The sequence below is a fragment of the Vulpes vulpes genome, chromosome 2, assembly GCF_048418805.1.
Source record: "Vulpes vulpes isolate BD-2025 chromosome 2, VulVul3, whole genome shotgun sequence".
Classification (NCBI taxonomy): domain Eukaryota; kingdom Metazoa; phylum Chordata; class Mammalia; order Carnivora; family Canidae; genus Vulpes; species Vulpes vulpes.
In genome coordinates this window covers 110,532,378-110,547,330 of record NC_132781.1, presented here as the reverse complement: position 1 = coordinate 110,547,330, position 14,953 = coordinate 110,532,378, and the positions used below count along the sequence as shown (strand labels likewise).

Below are 14,953 nucleotides of genomic sequence, written 5' to 3'. Positions count from 1 at the left end.
AATTAACATATTTCTATGTTATGCACAGTATATACTTATTCTTACAAAAAGGTAAGCAAGAAAACAAAAAATGGTATTAAGAAAATCCTAAGGAAGAGAAAATACATTTACAGTACTTGACTATTTATCGAAAAAATCTGCCTATAAGTGGACCTGCCCAGTTCAAACCTATGTTGTTAAAAAAAAAAAAATTAAAAAAAAAAAAAAAAAAAGGGATCCCTGGGTGGCGCAGCGGTTTGGCGCCTGCCTTTGGCCCAGGGCGCGATCCTGGAGACCTGGGATCGAATCCCACGTCAGGCTCCCGGTGCATGGAGCCTGCTTCTCCCTCTGCCTGTGTCTCTGCCTCTCTCTCTCTCTCTCTGTGACTATCATAAATAAATAAAAATTAAAAAAAATTTTTAAAAAAACAAACCTATGTTGTTCAAGTATCAGCTGTATTCAAAATAGATTGTCATATATTCTAAATAGATTGAGAACAGGAACCTTGAACTCTTGTTCTTTTGTATCTCTTACTATCTAAAGCCTAAACTACATTGCCAGATAGAACTGCTGTAAGATGGTTAATAAATTCTAATTAAATTTAATTGTGTTATCGTTAACTCCATGAAATTATGGCTTTGGCAACTTTCTTTTATCACTGGTGCTATCTGGCAACTGACCTCACCACTACAATGAAATTGTTTTGCCAGTAGCCTTTAGCTGTCTGTGTTTCTTATTAATATTTTCTAGTCTATTCCTGTCCAAATTATATATATTTTAAATCTTTGCAATATTTGATGCTCTAGAGTAGCACAAATCATATCACTTGAATCCTTTGACCCCATCATATTCCACATTCCCTCTCACCCTTCATACCACTTCGTCTGTCACTTGAGCTCCTCCTTTGCCATTCCTGAAATTCTTCTTATTTCTTGGCATTTTTGTGAGGTGCTTGCTCATCATTCTTTGGTTTCTGTTATATGATCACAACACTCATCACTATCGTTTCTCCTCTGATCACTCTTCTGGGAGCTAGACCCAGATACTGGCCATCTTCTGTACTTTGTCCAACTGAATTCTTTAATGGATGTGTTTCAAACTAAGGTCATGCAGAACTTCCATGTCCTTGCAGCCTCCACAGGATGAACTGTGCTATTATCCACCTCTTTATCTAGGTGAGATGTCACCTTTCCTTTGAAGCACTGAATATATTCTACTGATCCTATTCAATAAGCTCTATGTCACCTTGGACAGTATAGAGACTTGAATTTCCTGGACTTTCATCTTTGCTAAAACCTCAAAATACACTCTCCAACTGATTTTTAAGGAAGTTTTGCTTCTTTCCAATATGCTCTACAAAATTCTAGCTACTTCGTGTAGAGATAGAATTTAATGTTGATTCCCATTATGAACCACCATTATACTCCATGTATCACCTGTTCCCAGCACCACTAGTAAAGTGACATTTTGTTTAGCCATTTGAGTTCCAACTCATATGGGCTATCTTACCCTTCAGAATAGTTCATTTGCCATATGTCTGTGTGAGAATGTTAGAGGTTTAAGTCTTTGTTCAATCCTAGGCCAAGTGTCAGCTTCCAAGTCAATACTTTGTAATCTGAATACCCGGTCTGAACTATCCATAACTTTCTGTGTACTTGATCCTAAAAAAATGATAATGAAAATCTTCTTAAAATCCATAAATCTGGGGGATCCCTGGGTGGCTCAGTGGTTTAGTGCCTGCCTTTGGCCCAGGGTGTGATTCTGGGGTCCCGGGATCAAGGCCCATGTCGGGCTCCCTCCATGGAGTCTGCTTCTCCCTCTGCCTGCTTCTCCCTCTACTTCTCTCTCTCTCTCTCTCTCTCTCTCTCTCTCTCTCTGTGTGTGTGTGTGTCTATCATGAATAAGTGTATAAAATATTTTTAAAAATCCAGAAGTCTATGTCTGTGTGTGTGTATGTTTAAGAAATCAAATTAAGTCTACTTTTCATAAATATGATAAAATTGATTTCATAATGGAAATATGTTTCAAAAAACCCAAGAGTAGCAGACCATTTTATGACAGCAGTGAGATATTTTTTGGTTATTCAGTTTTAAAGGGACATACTATGATAGTTAAATGATATAATAAATATGAGAAATTTCTCAGAACTCTATTGAAGTAAAGAAAAAACATTATTCATTGGCTCTTGTAGTCAGTAAGAAATCAAGGTCACAAAATACTGTTCATTAGGCAGTATTTCACAAAACAGTAAAATCACAGTGAAGAGAGTTGATTCAGAATGAGGGAGACATTTATCAAAAGGTAATAAAATAATTTTTAAATATGCAAATATCTAAGATAAGTCTTATTCAGATAAGTCTGAAAAAATTATCAACTATAACTGAGAAGATAAAAATGTATTAATTTGATAAACTTAAAAAAATCAACAAGCATTTCTCATCTTGACATTGAGTTTCTCTGAGCATGAAGATTTAAATAATGCATAACATTAAAGTTATGATGGAATTTCTCAAAACACATTTCTAATAAACTTGTTCAGAGTATTTGAGACCTGTTTCCATGATTTGAAAACCATATAAATGTCTAACCTTACACAGAATTCCTAACAATTCAGTACGATATTTTTGAAGTGCTTTTTTCCTCAGGTTGGCTATGAGATATGCAATAAGATGGTATTTGGTCTCCCAACACAATAGTAATTTTCATGAGGTTCATACATTTCCTAAAGCCTATTCCTTTTCTAAAGTTCAATGTCAGGATTTTTTGTTTGCTCTAGACTAATATTCTGCAAATTGTACTCAGTCAGGATTGACAACCATAAAAATATTCTTCTTCATTTAAAACAGAAATGTTCAGAATATAAACCAACGTGTGCTGCTGTGTATATTTGTATATACCCTAACATGTTCTAAGTGTGTTATGCTATTCACAGTAAAACCAGAGTATTTACTATTGGCATATTAATCATATAAAATATACAATTATCAGGTAAGACAACAATTTGAAAAGCCATTATCATTGCTTTTTTTCTAGCTCTACACATTTTTTCTTCTACATAAATGTTTTCTTCTACATATTTTCAACTCTACATATCTTTCTAGAATGCTTTAAAAAAGAAAGGATTGAGGAAAAGCCACTTGAAAATATGGAATGCTTCAGGAAAATAAAATCTCTCTTCAGTTAAATCTTTTGGAAAAAAATCTATGCATAACACTTTCCAAGCCAAGACATGGGTTGGTTTTATTGCATTTTATGCTGTGACAAAGTACCATAATTAGCACATTGGTGTAATTTACCACTGTTTCATTAAAGCTGATTACCTAACTACCTGGGAAGTTAACATGGCTTCTTGAGCACTTGACTTGCCTTATTTTTCTACGCTATAGTTGTTCATGGGAATCCGGTGAAGGCATTCATTGCTGACAGAAAAATAATCCTGACGAACATAATTTATTATATTTCCTTTTATTTTTTAAAATATTTTTTTTTTTTTATTCATGAGAGACATAAAGAGAGAGGCAGAGACATAGGCAGAGGGAGAAGCAGGCTCCCCACAGGGGGCCCCTATGCAGGACTCGGTCCCTTGATCTGGGATCACGCCCTGAGCCGAAGGTAGATGCTCAACTGCTGAGCCACCCAGCCATTCTTATATTTGGCCTTTATAATACAAGGGAAATATATAACTTTTCTCTCTGCTTCCTTGGCTTTTTCCATTTTTGATTGGTTTGCCTTTATAATGAAACTTCAAATAGCGGTATGAATATCTGGTATTCAGCTAAATTTTTACGAAGTAAGAAAGCTAAATCATCTTTATTTAAGTTATATTGCTGATCATTTCTCTTTTGAAAATCTCACTTTAAAAAGTGAAGTGCACTGAAGTCCATTAAGTCAAGCTTGTTCTTGACTTTTCAGGGATTGTACAAATTGTGTAGAAATAGTGAAATGCATTTAAATGGCTTGAGGTAGGGATAAGGGAAAAATGTTTTAAAAAATACAAAAACCAACAAGCAAAAATAAACTAAATGCTGTCATATATGAATAACTCTCCTATATACAAATAACTTTCCTTCATGTTTGCAACCACTAGCAAAGAACCATGTGCATTTTATCATTTACTCCTTAACCGCCCACCCTGACTATGTGACATGACACGCCAATCAGCATGGTACTCTTATGTTAGAGTAGTAGGCCTATCTAAGAAAATTCATATTTTAATAGGAGATCCAATGCTATATACCATTATAGAAGCAGTGCTTCAGATTAAGAGGCAAACTTCTAGATAATCCACAGTACATGCAGGTAGCTTCCATACCAAAATAGGCTATAGCAGCGTCATCTGGAAAGCAAGTTGAGCAAACAACAACAAAAAACCTTGTAAATTTTCAATAAGCTATTTTCATTCTGACAAAAGAAGGATAGGCATTATTACCTTTCATAATTCCTCTGCTACAAACTGACAAGACATGCTACACATTAAGTAGCCATTTTATTTTTGTTGCTAAAATTAAAGTGGTTTTCCATAGGGGATGCCTTATGTTAAATTTGCAATGTATAGCACATCTCTCTGTATGATTTGTAGCTATCTGCCCCTTTCATAAATATGAAAATGAACTTTTTGGATTTGGTTGTGGAGACTTTTTTATTAATATTGCATCCTTTTTAGAAGTTTCTGGTTCTTCCTAGGCCCTTCTGTCTCTTGAGTTATTCTCAATACTAAATGCTCAAAAAAAAAAAAAAAAGAATCGCCTAAGAAGTGGAAACTCTGATAATCTGGGTATTTCTATCATCCCTAGAAATGTCAATGGTTAGGAGTAAAAGGGAAAGACAGGAGAGAACGTGACTTGGAGAGGAGAGGGCAGAAAGAATGCCAAAGGATGGTGCTGAACAATGATAAGAGTAAAAATATAAATAATAATAGTAACTAGAATTATTATGCATATTTAGGAAAAAAAATGAAAGAGGGGGGGAAAAACAGGAATCAAACTCCATCATCATGAGCTATGGTGTATCATTAAAATGGAAGGGAATTACATGCAAATGCTTCAGATAGAAAATGTAGGATACCTTTCCACCGATGATTTTTAGTTGTCAGGACAAGTGAGACCCAAACAGCAGTGAGAACGGTACCAGCATGCTTGTTGCCTTTTTTGTTTGCACAGTAGCTGTCAATTCCAGCCTTGCAGGTAGTGGAACCCAGCGGGAAGAAGGGGCGGGACCCAACGATGCAGCCTGAACTGAGAGCAAATTTAAATTACTGAGCCTTTTTTCCCCCCTTTTTTATTTTTCTACTCTGCGACAAACTGAAAAGATTCCAGCACGCTAATTTAACCACCCTGCTTCTTCTTCTTTGCCTTTTTTTTTTTTTTTTTTTTTGTCTCCCTGCTTCCAGGATAATTAAAAGAGAAACCTGTAAAGGCAACATTCCTGTGAGCGAGTTGGTGCTGCAACGTGCTGGTAAGAAAACGAATTTAATTTTTTTTATCTTTTCTCTTTTTTTTGCCCCCCCCCCCCCCTTTGGCTTTTCTTTTTCTTTCTTTTTTTTTTTTTTTTTTTTTTTTTTTTTTTAAGAGCTGAAGGCTTTGTCTGTCTAATGCAGTCATAAGCGTGGCTTCCCTGCCGTGAGGGGTTAGCATGTAATGAAAAGGTGTAATTGCCTGATATGTGACCTTCGCGTCATACTTATAATGGGTAATAACAGCATTCCTATGTGCTCTGATGATGCTTCTCCCTGCAAATTGACTGGTCACCCAGTTGCAACAGGGTTAAGATTGTCGCACTATGGCAATGAGTTGTTGATCGTTCAGGGTTGGTGTTTCAGTGTCCTGTCAGGGAGCATTCTTGAGTTCTCCAACTTACTCGCTTGCAGGGATGTTAGGGTTTTAATAGGTCCGTTACAGACCATAAGTGTTCTGCTGTTTACTCACCAAACAGGAAGTATGATGATGAAACTTTTTTTTTTTTTTAGGTAGCATGGTAATTATCCTAGACTTCCCTAGTTCAGATAATGAAACAGTAAAGTGAGTGCTGAGTAAAGTTATTTTAATCCCTTTGATCTGTAACTAGTCAGGAGTTCATTAGACAGTCAACTGTGGAGAGCCTAGATCATTTGGGGACCTTGGACTGGAGATGCCAACTTTATTCTTTAAAAGGACAAATTTTAATTCAACCCAATTAAATTCAACAAGTATTTCTAGATCCTGTGCCTGGGACTGGTGCTGCAATTGTTCTTGCCTGTTATTCTGTTACGGGGAGAAGCTGAAGCTAAGTGGAATAAATTCTCAGCAACCGTCTCTTCTTACTACCATTAGAACTGATCAGGTCATTTAAGACACATTTCAAAACACAAAACTGTTGACTATGAGATAAAGTTCCTAAGGTTAAATCTACAACTGATGTACTTCTTTTCCTTCCATGCGTGTAATTTTATGTCAATTGGCGACTACGGTCAGTCCATTTTTTACTGCATTTTAATATTATAAAGAAGAAAGAAAACAAAGAAATCTTTCTTGCACACCACACGTCTCATTTTAAAATATATCCATGTGGCAAACTTCATTTGAGTTTATACAGATTCTAGCCTCAGAGGCTGTAATATACATGGAAAGGTTTAGGCTTGTCAGTGAGTCTGGTTGGATTTGGGTTGAGAAACATAGGAACAAAGATTTTTTTTCTCTTTTTTTTGCCTTAAAAAATACATATAAAGTATCAAGGGATATGCTCTGCTTATCCTCCATTGTCACTTGTTAGCTGTGTTTTTCTTTTCTTTTTTTTTTTTTTTAAATAGGTAAGTAAAAAAATAATAGGGTGATTGTCAGGAAGAGAATGTAGTTACCAAATGTCCATTAAGACCTTTTTCTAAAGAAAAACTCTCCTATGAAAGTTTGAAGATTGCATGCCATTTGCATCTGATAGAGAATGTGGCATTCCATACGCTGGTAACATTTGGTCCCCAGTCTCAGTAGCTATTCTATCTAATTGTGTCATTTCTACATTTAACAGCTCTGAACCATGCCGCCCCTTGGGTCCTCACCAATGCCCCCCAAATCACTTGAAATGTCTAGAAAGACCTGGGAACATTAGAAAATGTCAATTGTTAGAATAATTTCTGCCTCTTGCATCAAGAGAAAATACTATGGATTTAATAGTTCATTTTTAAAATCTGTTTTTATCCGCCAGTAACTGTCTATTAGGAACATTTCAGTTATAATTGGAATAAATTGTTGCCCAGTAACAAGCAACTAAACTGAAAGTACTTTCCATAGAATCAGTGACTAGAAATAGCTACAAAGAGCTAAATACAAGTCAAACCACAGTATGGGCATTTCTTAATTTTTTTTTTAAATATTCACTTCTTTGTAATTTTACCCTTCTACTTAAATTATTAAATTTGTTACCCATGGTGTCTCATCTATGAAAATGTCTAATTGGCCAAAGTCCCATATATAAAGGAAAAAGGCCAGTAGACCTCTGAAAAAAATTTCTTTCTGATTCAAAATAAGAATGAGAGAGAAGATAAGCACAACCTCTCAGACTATGAGTGTTAACAAGATTCTGGGTAGCAATACCATTATATGTGAAGAACTGCTATCATCTCTTGCAGAACGTAATGTAAAATTATGGGTTTCACTGTAGGACTCTGTCATTTGAACTAGTAATCAGTCCATAATTCTATAGATGGCTGCAGTTAAAATGATGCTTCCCCCATTAATAAAATATTGAATAACACTGAAATTACTTTAGATTTTACCCTATCCATTTTTTCAATAGAAAAAGAACCAGTAATAACCCCACATCCCAATACCTAAGCATGCATAATATCAGAATGGCTTTTCTTCTTCCCTTGCTGAAGTGCTATGACATTACAATTTCAAGAGCAAAATTCTTTAACAGTAGTTCTACACTTGCCATTTAGCTCTTGTGGCGTTTGGAATAGTTTTCACCTTATAATTGCATAGATAGTGAAGTAGAAAATACCTCATCGAGAGAATGAGCATTGTTATTTTACACATAGACATACAAACAGACAAAATTATATGTGATGCTGGAATGGAAGCACAAAGGCAATGTAAAAATATACATAATGCTTTTTGAAATTGTGTCATTTGCTCAATTCATTGTAACTGTTTACTAAGTATCGGCTATGTTGAGATCTGTGGGAAATTGAAAAGTGAAAAAGCCATATCTTGGTCATCTAGGAACTTACAATGTAGTAGAAGTTGTAACTGATACACTAAAAAGTGTAATTTGATTAATCAGCCTGTGGCAAACTTAGCATAGTGTGAAGCTCTCAGAATCAAAAAAAAAAAAAAAAAAAAAAAAAATTATGGTGTCTTGTTTCTGACCTCTTGGAACTTGCATATTCTTCAGTCCTCATGTTTGCTTCAGTAATATTTGTATAGCCATGTGTGTGTTTTCTCTTCCTTCTGGGTTTTAAAAAATCATTGTTATTACTGATACAGTTGTCATATTGTATTTTTTCACTATAATAAGAAAAGAAGCAAGAAATACCAAGCTGGATAACAGGAAATATCAATCCTAGTCCTTAATTACCAATGACTTTGTTAATTAATCATCTTGGGCCTCTGTCTCCTCATCTTTGCAAAGAGGAAGTGTCCCCATCAAATAGCCAAATTGTTATTGTTGTTGTTGTTGTTGTTCTTATTCTGCTTAACTGAAGATGAGTAACTTCCAAAGAAGAGGAAGGGGAGTGTCACTTTGGGCAGGCACTGGGGTCAAGTGGTTTAAACGAAATACAAGAGGATAATCAGTTAATAAACTCTATGTCGCAGCCTGTGCATTTGCGCCGAATCAATGTGTGGGTTGGCCAATCCCTTGATTCCATACCCTCTTCTCACTTCACTGATGTAGTAATACCCTCAGGACTCGAGAGAATCATTGCACCAGAACAGTAAGTGTATATAAAGAATGCTGTTCTACTATCTGTTGAGATGTTTCCACATGTGACCCAAGAGAATAAAGAGAACATCTCTCTCCTTGAGACTAAAATGTATGGCAAGCGTTCTTAAACACGTAAAAACATTCTTGTGTATACCTATCCCTAACACTTTAGAGTAATGAAATGATTCAAAAATGTCACTTTATAACCTATATGTTAGTAATATAAAATATAAGTGTAAAATTAGAATATTCTCTACTGCCTATTACTCACACTGTCAAACTGTCAAAATAATATACTTATATTTCCTCAGTAAATATACAAATGCTGATTTATACTAAATCTTATAACCCTTATGCTTTCTTCCTGCCTCCCTGGTTTTCTGCTGTTTTTATAAGAATGAAGATAAAGACATACATGCAATAGAAATAGAGAAACTAGCTTATTTTTTGCTCTTTTATTCTGATCCAAATGTTAATAACTTAGAAACTCAGGTGGATGGACAGAGGTAGAGATAAGGTTAGCCGTTCTTAGATTATTTTTGTAGGAGGAGTAGCAAGAGAGGACTTGTGATTTCTTCATTAATCCATTTATTCATTCATTCAAAATTTGTTTTTGTGTCTATTTTATAAAAGGCCTAGACTACCTGACAAAAGAAATGGATATGGTTCCTCTCCTCTAAATGCCTAAAACTGTTATAAATGGCAAGATCTTGTTCTTTTTTTGTGGCTGAGTAATACTCCATTATATACGTACACCACAGCATTTTTATCTATTTTTAGATAAAGGGACACTTGGACTGCTTCCATTTCTTGGCTATTGTAAATAATGCTGCAATAAAAGTAAGGGGTGCATATATTTTTGAAATTAATGCGTTCATTGTCTTTGAGTTAATGCCCAATAGTGGAATTACCAGATCTCATGGTGGTTCTTTTTTTAATTTTTTGAGGAAACTCCATACTGCTTTCCACAGTGGCTGCACCAATCTACATTCCCACCAACAGTGCAGAAGTTTCCCTTTTCTTCATATCCTTACCCACACTTGTTATTTCTTTTTTTTATACTAGCCATTCTGACCGGGGTAAGGTGATATCTCCTTGTGGTTTTGATTTGCACTTCCCTGATGATTACTGATATTGAGCATCTTTTCATGTGTCTATTGGCCATCTCTATGTCTTCTTTGGAAAAATGTATGGATAGAACTTGAGGGTATTATACTAAGTGAAATTAAGTTAGACAGAGAACAACAAATACCATATGATTTCACTTACATGTGGAATTGGAAAAAAAAAAAAAAACAAAGCAGAAAGAGACCCTTTAACACATAGAATAAACTGGTGGTTTCTGGATGGGATGGGGTGGGGGATGGGCAAAATGGGTGAAGGGGAGCGGAGACATAATCTTCCACTTATGGAATGTATACATTACAGGGATGAAAGGTACACCACAAGGAATATAGCCAATGGTATTGTACTAGCACCGTCTGGTAAGAGATGATGGCTACAATCACAGAGAGCATAGCATAATGCAGAGAGTTGTCCAGTCACTATGCTTCGCACGTGAAACTAATGTAACATTGTATGTCACCTATACTTCAATAAAAGAAACTGTAAAAAAAAAGCTAAAAATGTAAGACATTTTTAAACAAAGGAACACAAAGTGTATTATTACAAGTTGTGTTAAGTGCTGTGAAGGAAAAGTTCAAGTGCTCTGATAGAAACTATGGGGGAGCCTCGTTGAGATTGATGGGCTCAGAGAAAGCTGTTTGAAGCCAAAGATACAGATGGCAACTCTTTCTAAAGTTAAAAAAAAAAAAAACAAACATGATTCTATTTTCTCACATCTTTGAGTAATTGAGTTAAGGAAGTTCTTTGCTTACCTGGATTTTTGTGATAACTTCCTAACTGACCCCGTGCTCTACTGCAGTCTCTTCTTCATGCATAGCCCGAGAGTTCCATTAGAAATGTAAGGCAAAAAAAAAAAAAAAAAGGAAGGCAGAGGGTGTTACTCCTCTGCTCCTAACACTGCTATAAAGATGCCTTCCAAATTGGTAACAGTAGTTTCTGAGAATGGAAACTGGATGCCTGGGCACAGGGATGAGAGGAAGGCTTGCATTTACTGTATACTCTTTTGTACCCTTTGAATTTTTCTGTCATATTCATGTATTGACATGCAAATTTGACTAAATAAGTGGAGTGTACAATTTTTCATTTAAACCTGGACACAGGATCCCTGGGTGGCTCAGCGGTTTAGCGCCTGCCTTCAGCCTAGGGTGTGATCCTGGAGTTCCTGGATCGAGTCCCACATCGGGCTCCCTGTGTGGAGCCTGCTTCTTCCTCTGCCTGTGTTTCTGCCCCTCTCTCTCCCTCTCTGTGTCTCTCATGAATAAATAAATAAAATCTTTAAAATAAAATAAATTAAATAAACCTGGACACTTTTGAGAATGACAGGTGATAATATTAATAGTCACCATGAGACAATGACATAAAAGGGAGCTGTGCAGGGTCAACAAGGATTATCAAACCTTGACTCTCGCTCCTTACTCCTGTTGCCCTAACATTCTAGGCACATTCGTGTACTTATATACACATAGAGCACACCAGGTCTGCTCCCATCTCAGGATCTTTGCACCTGATCTTCTCTAAGCCTGGATCATTCTTCTTCTTGAGCTCCAAATCCATTGCTTGCTCACTTCCTTCATGTTTTCCCCAAGTATCGCCTTCTCTGACCACTTTTTTGTAAGTACAATCCACTCTAACCCTCTTTATCCTCCTTCACTGCTTTCTTTCCAAAGAACTTCTCATTTCTATCATAATGTATCATATACTTTGTAATTTGTTTATTGTTGAACTCTCTCCATTAAAATAGATGTTTCACAAGTGCAGACAGTTTGTTCTGTTTTGTTCACTGCTGAATCCCAAGCATCCAGATACACTCACATAACACGTGCTCATTAAGTACTTGTTAATGAATATTGGGTGTCACTGTCATCCAAATCAGTAGACTGAGGTCCATGTTCTGGGGTAGGGTCCAGAAGCTTTGTCTGAGTACAGAAGTAGAAGAGACTGGCTAAAAAATGTGGGGAATGGAATCAGGGAGGCTCAGAAATATAGATATGGAAACAGAGAGAGCCAAAAACTACAATAAAATATCCAATTAGGTATCATTTCAAGGACTCAGACAAAGACACCAAAAGAAGTGGACACGTAAGGCATAATTGGAGATGATGAGACACAACCAGTAGGTTAGACAGCAAGTAGGGGTAGTAGAGCGTTTTCTGGTGTTCTGATTATGTGCAGAATCTATTGGAATGTGGGCTGGATCATCTAAAATAAGGTAGTTCTTTCTTACACAGTAACTGCTGGGATCTCTAGAAGAATTTAGGGAACTATAGTTAACCTGAGTAATAATGAGCTGATCTAATGATTGACGATCGTCCAAAGGAAAGCAAAGTTCAAGGGAATTGGGAAACATTTTACTACAGTTGTTTTTACATCCACATCATAGAGTCTGAAATTTTCTGTGTGCTCTTTAAAGTAGCACTCGAGAAGTACAAATAGCATCCCTCAGAATCTACTGGTTACGGGGTGATGTCAGCAGGCCACAGAGAAATGGACAGAACAAGCTCTTCTGTTCATGTTGAAATCCACCATGCTTGCATATTAAAACAGCCCTTTATTCTAGGGATGATATTATAGGGAGATAATGCTCTCTGAATATTCACCTTCTTAAAGGTTGTTATGATAAAGATGTAATGGCATGCTCTCCTGGGAAGAAGGACATGCTTTGAAGATGTACTATCTTCTGAGTATTTCTATTATACTAGGCTTATTTATTATGCAGCTGACCCCTATTTAATTGAGGGTTTGGGGATAAATCCCCAAAATTCTGCCCTTATTTTGACAGATACTTGATAGTATTTTAATCAATTAAATTGATATGTAATTTACATAAAATAAATTGAACCCGTGTTAAGTGTACAATTTGAAGAGTTTTCACCAACGTGTACACCTGTGAAACCAGCACAGCAATCAAGATAGTGCAGAACATTTCCATTCATACAAAAATTTCCTTAAGTCCATTTGTAGTCAATCCTATTCTCCACACCTAGCCTTTAGGTAGGCTACCACTGATCTGCTTTCTATCACTACACATTAATTTACATTTTATAAAATTTTATGTAAATGGCACCATACAGTGTGTACTCTTTTGTGTCTGGCTCATTTCATTCAGCATAATGCCTTTGAGATTTATACATATTATTATGTGCATCACTAGGGGTTTTTTTATTGCTGAAGGGCATTCCATTGTATGACTATACCACATTTTGTTTATCCATTCACCTGTTGATGGACATTTGGGTAATTTCCATTTTGCAGCTGTTATGAACACAGGTGTATGAACATTCACGTACAGGTCTTTATATGGCTATAGGAGTTTTTTTCTCTCAGGTAAATAGCTAAAGATGAAAATGCTTGGTCTTATGATAGGTGTATGTTTAACTTTATAAGGAAAACCAAGCAGTTTCCTAAAGCATTGTAAATTTTTTTTACTTTCACCTGCAGAGAGTTCTAGTTGCTAGACATCTTTGCCAATGGTTGATAGTGCCAACTCTTCAATTTTAGTCCTTCTACCAGGTATGCAGTGGTACCTTACTGTGGATTTAATCAGCATCCCCTAAGAAGTAAGGATGTAACATCTTTTTATATGCTCATTGGTCTATTGTGAAGTGTCTGTTCAAATCTCTTGTCCATCTCTTCTCTTAAAATTTAGTTGTAGAAGTTTTTTTTAGATTTTGGAGAGACTTTGTTTTCAAATATCTATATGGAAAATATTTCCTCCCAGCATATGATTTTTTCTATTTTTTTAAAATTGTATCTTTCAAGGAGTAACTTTTTTAATTTGGATTAATCCAAAACATACCATATAACTGATACATAAATTTTTTCCTCCATAGTTCATACATTTTGAGTTCTAAGACATCTTCATCTATTAGAAGGCAACATATTTTTTTGTTTTTCCCTACAAGTTTTATAATGTAAATTTTTCACATGTAGATCTATGATCCATTTTAATTTTTATCTTTGATACTATGTAAAATCAAGGTTCAGGTTTTTATATGGATATCGAAATACTCCAGCATTATTATTGAAAAACTCTCCCATTTAATTATCCTGAATCATTTGCCAAAATTCAATCAACCATATACGTGTTGGTTGTCTTCTAGAGTCCCTATTGAGGGATATAATCTATGTTTTCACTAATTCCACCACTGTAGAGATTGCTCTAGCTTTGTAGTAAATCTTGAAAACAAGTAGTATAAGTTTTCCAACTTTGTTTTTTCTTTTTCCATATTCCTTTGGCTGTTCTAAGTTGTTTTCATTTTTATATAAATTTAGAATTAGCTTATAAATTTTTCCCTCAAAAAGCCTACTGAAATTTTTATTAGAGTTGTATTTAATATATAGTTCAATTTGTAGAACTGACATTTTAACTACTTTGAGTCTTCCATCCATAAACATTTATTTAGTTATTCTTTAGTTTCAGTGATGAATTGTAGTTTTGAGTAAACAAGTATTTTACAATTTTTGTTAAATTTATAAATTAAGTACACAATGTTTTTGGATGTTATTGAAGTACAATAGTATTTTTTAATTTCAGTTTGCAACTTTTGTTGCTGTTATATATAGAAACTTTTGGTTTTTGTATACTGACTTCCTATACTGCTATCCTGACACATTTACTTATTCTAGTGGGTATTTTGAGCATATGTATTTCTTAGGATTTTCCAAATACAACATCTACTTTTGATCAAAACACTTCATCCTTTCCTATCTATTTTTCCTTTTTCCCTTTTAACTGCCTGAAATAGCTAGGCAGTAAAACACTGAATATAAATAGTGAGAATGAATGTCCTTTCCTTGTTCTCAAACTTAAGGGGAAACATTGTCTTTCACCACAGAATATGATATCCATAGAAGGTGTTTCGTGTGGACCCTTTACCACAAAAGGAAGTCTTCTTCTATTCATTGTTTGCCAAGTGTCTTAATAATGAAAGTGTATTGTCTTTTTATATAC

General features: G+C 35.3%; 1 protein-coding gene across 4 annotated transcripts in view; it reads left to right on the top strand.

Moving 5' to 3' along the window:
* Positions 1–14,953, top strand: part of CELF2 (CUGBP Elav-like family member 2) — a 955,758-nt gene that overhangs the window by 137,366 nt on the left and 803,439 nt on the right. For 3 of the 4 annotated variants that reach the window (XM_072749562.1, XM_072749573.1, XM_072749564.1), the window contains exon 2: positions 5,369–5,433. The gene's annotated coding sequence lies outside the window, so the exon portion shown is untranslated. Of the gene's footprint in view, positions 1–5,272; positions 5,434–14,953 lie in introns of those variants that run through there. The other variant, XM_072749563.1, reaches the window with a different exon arrangement.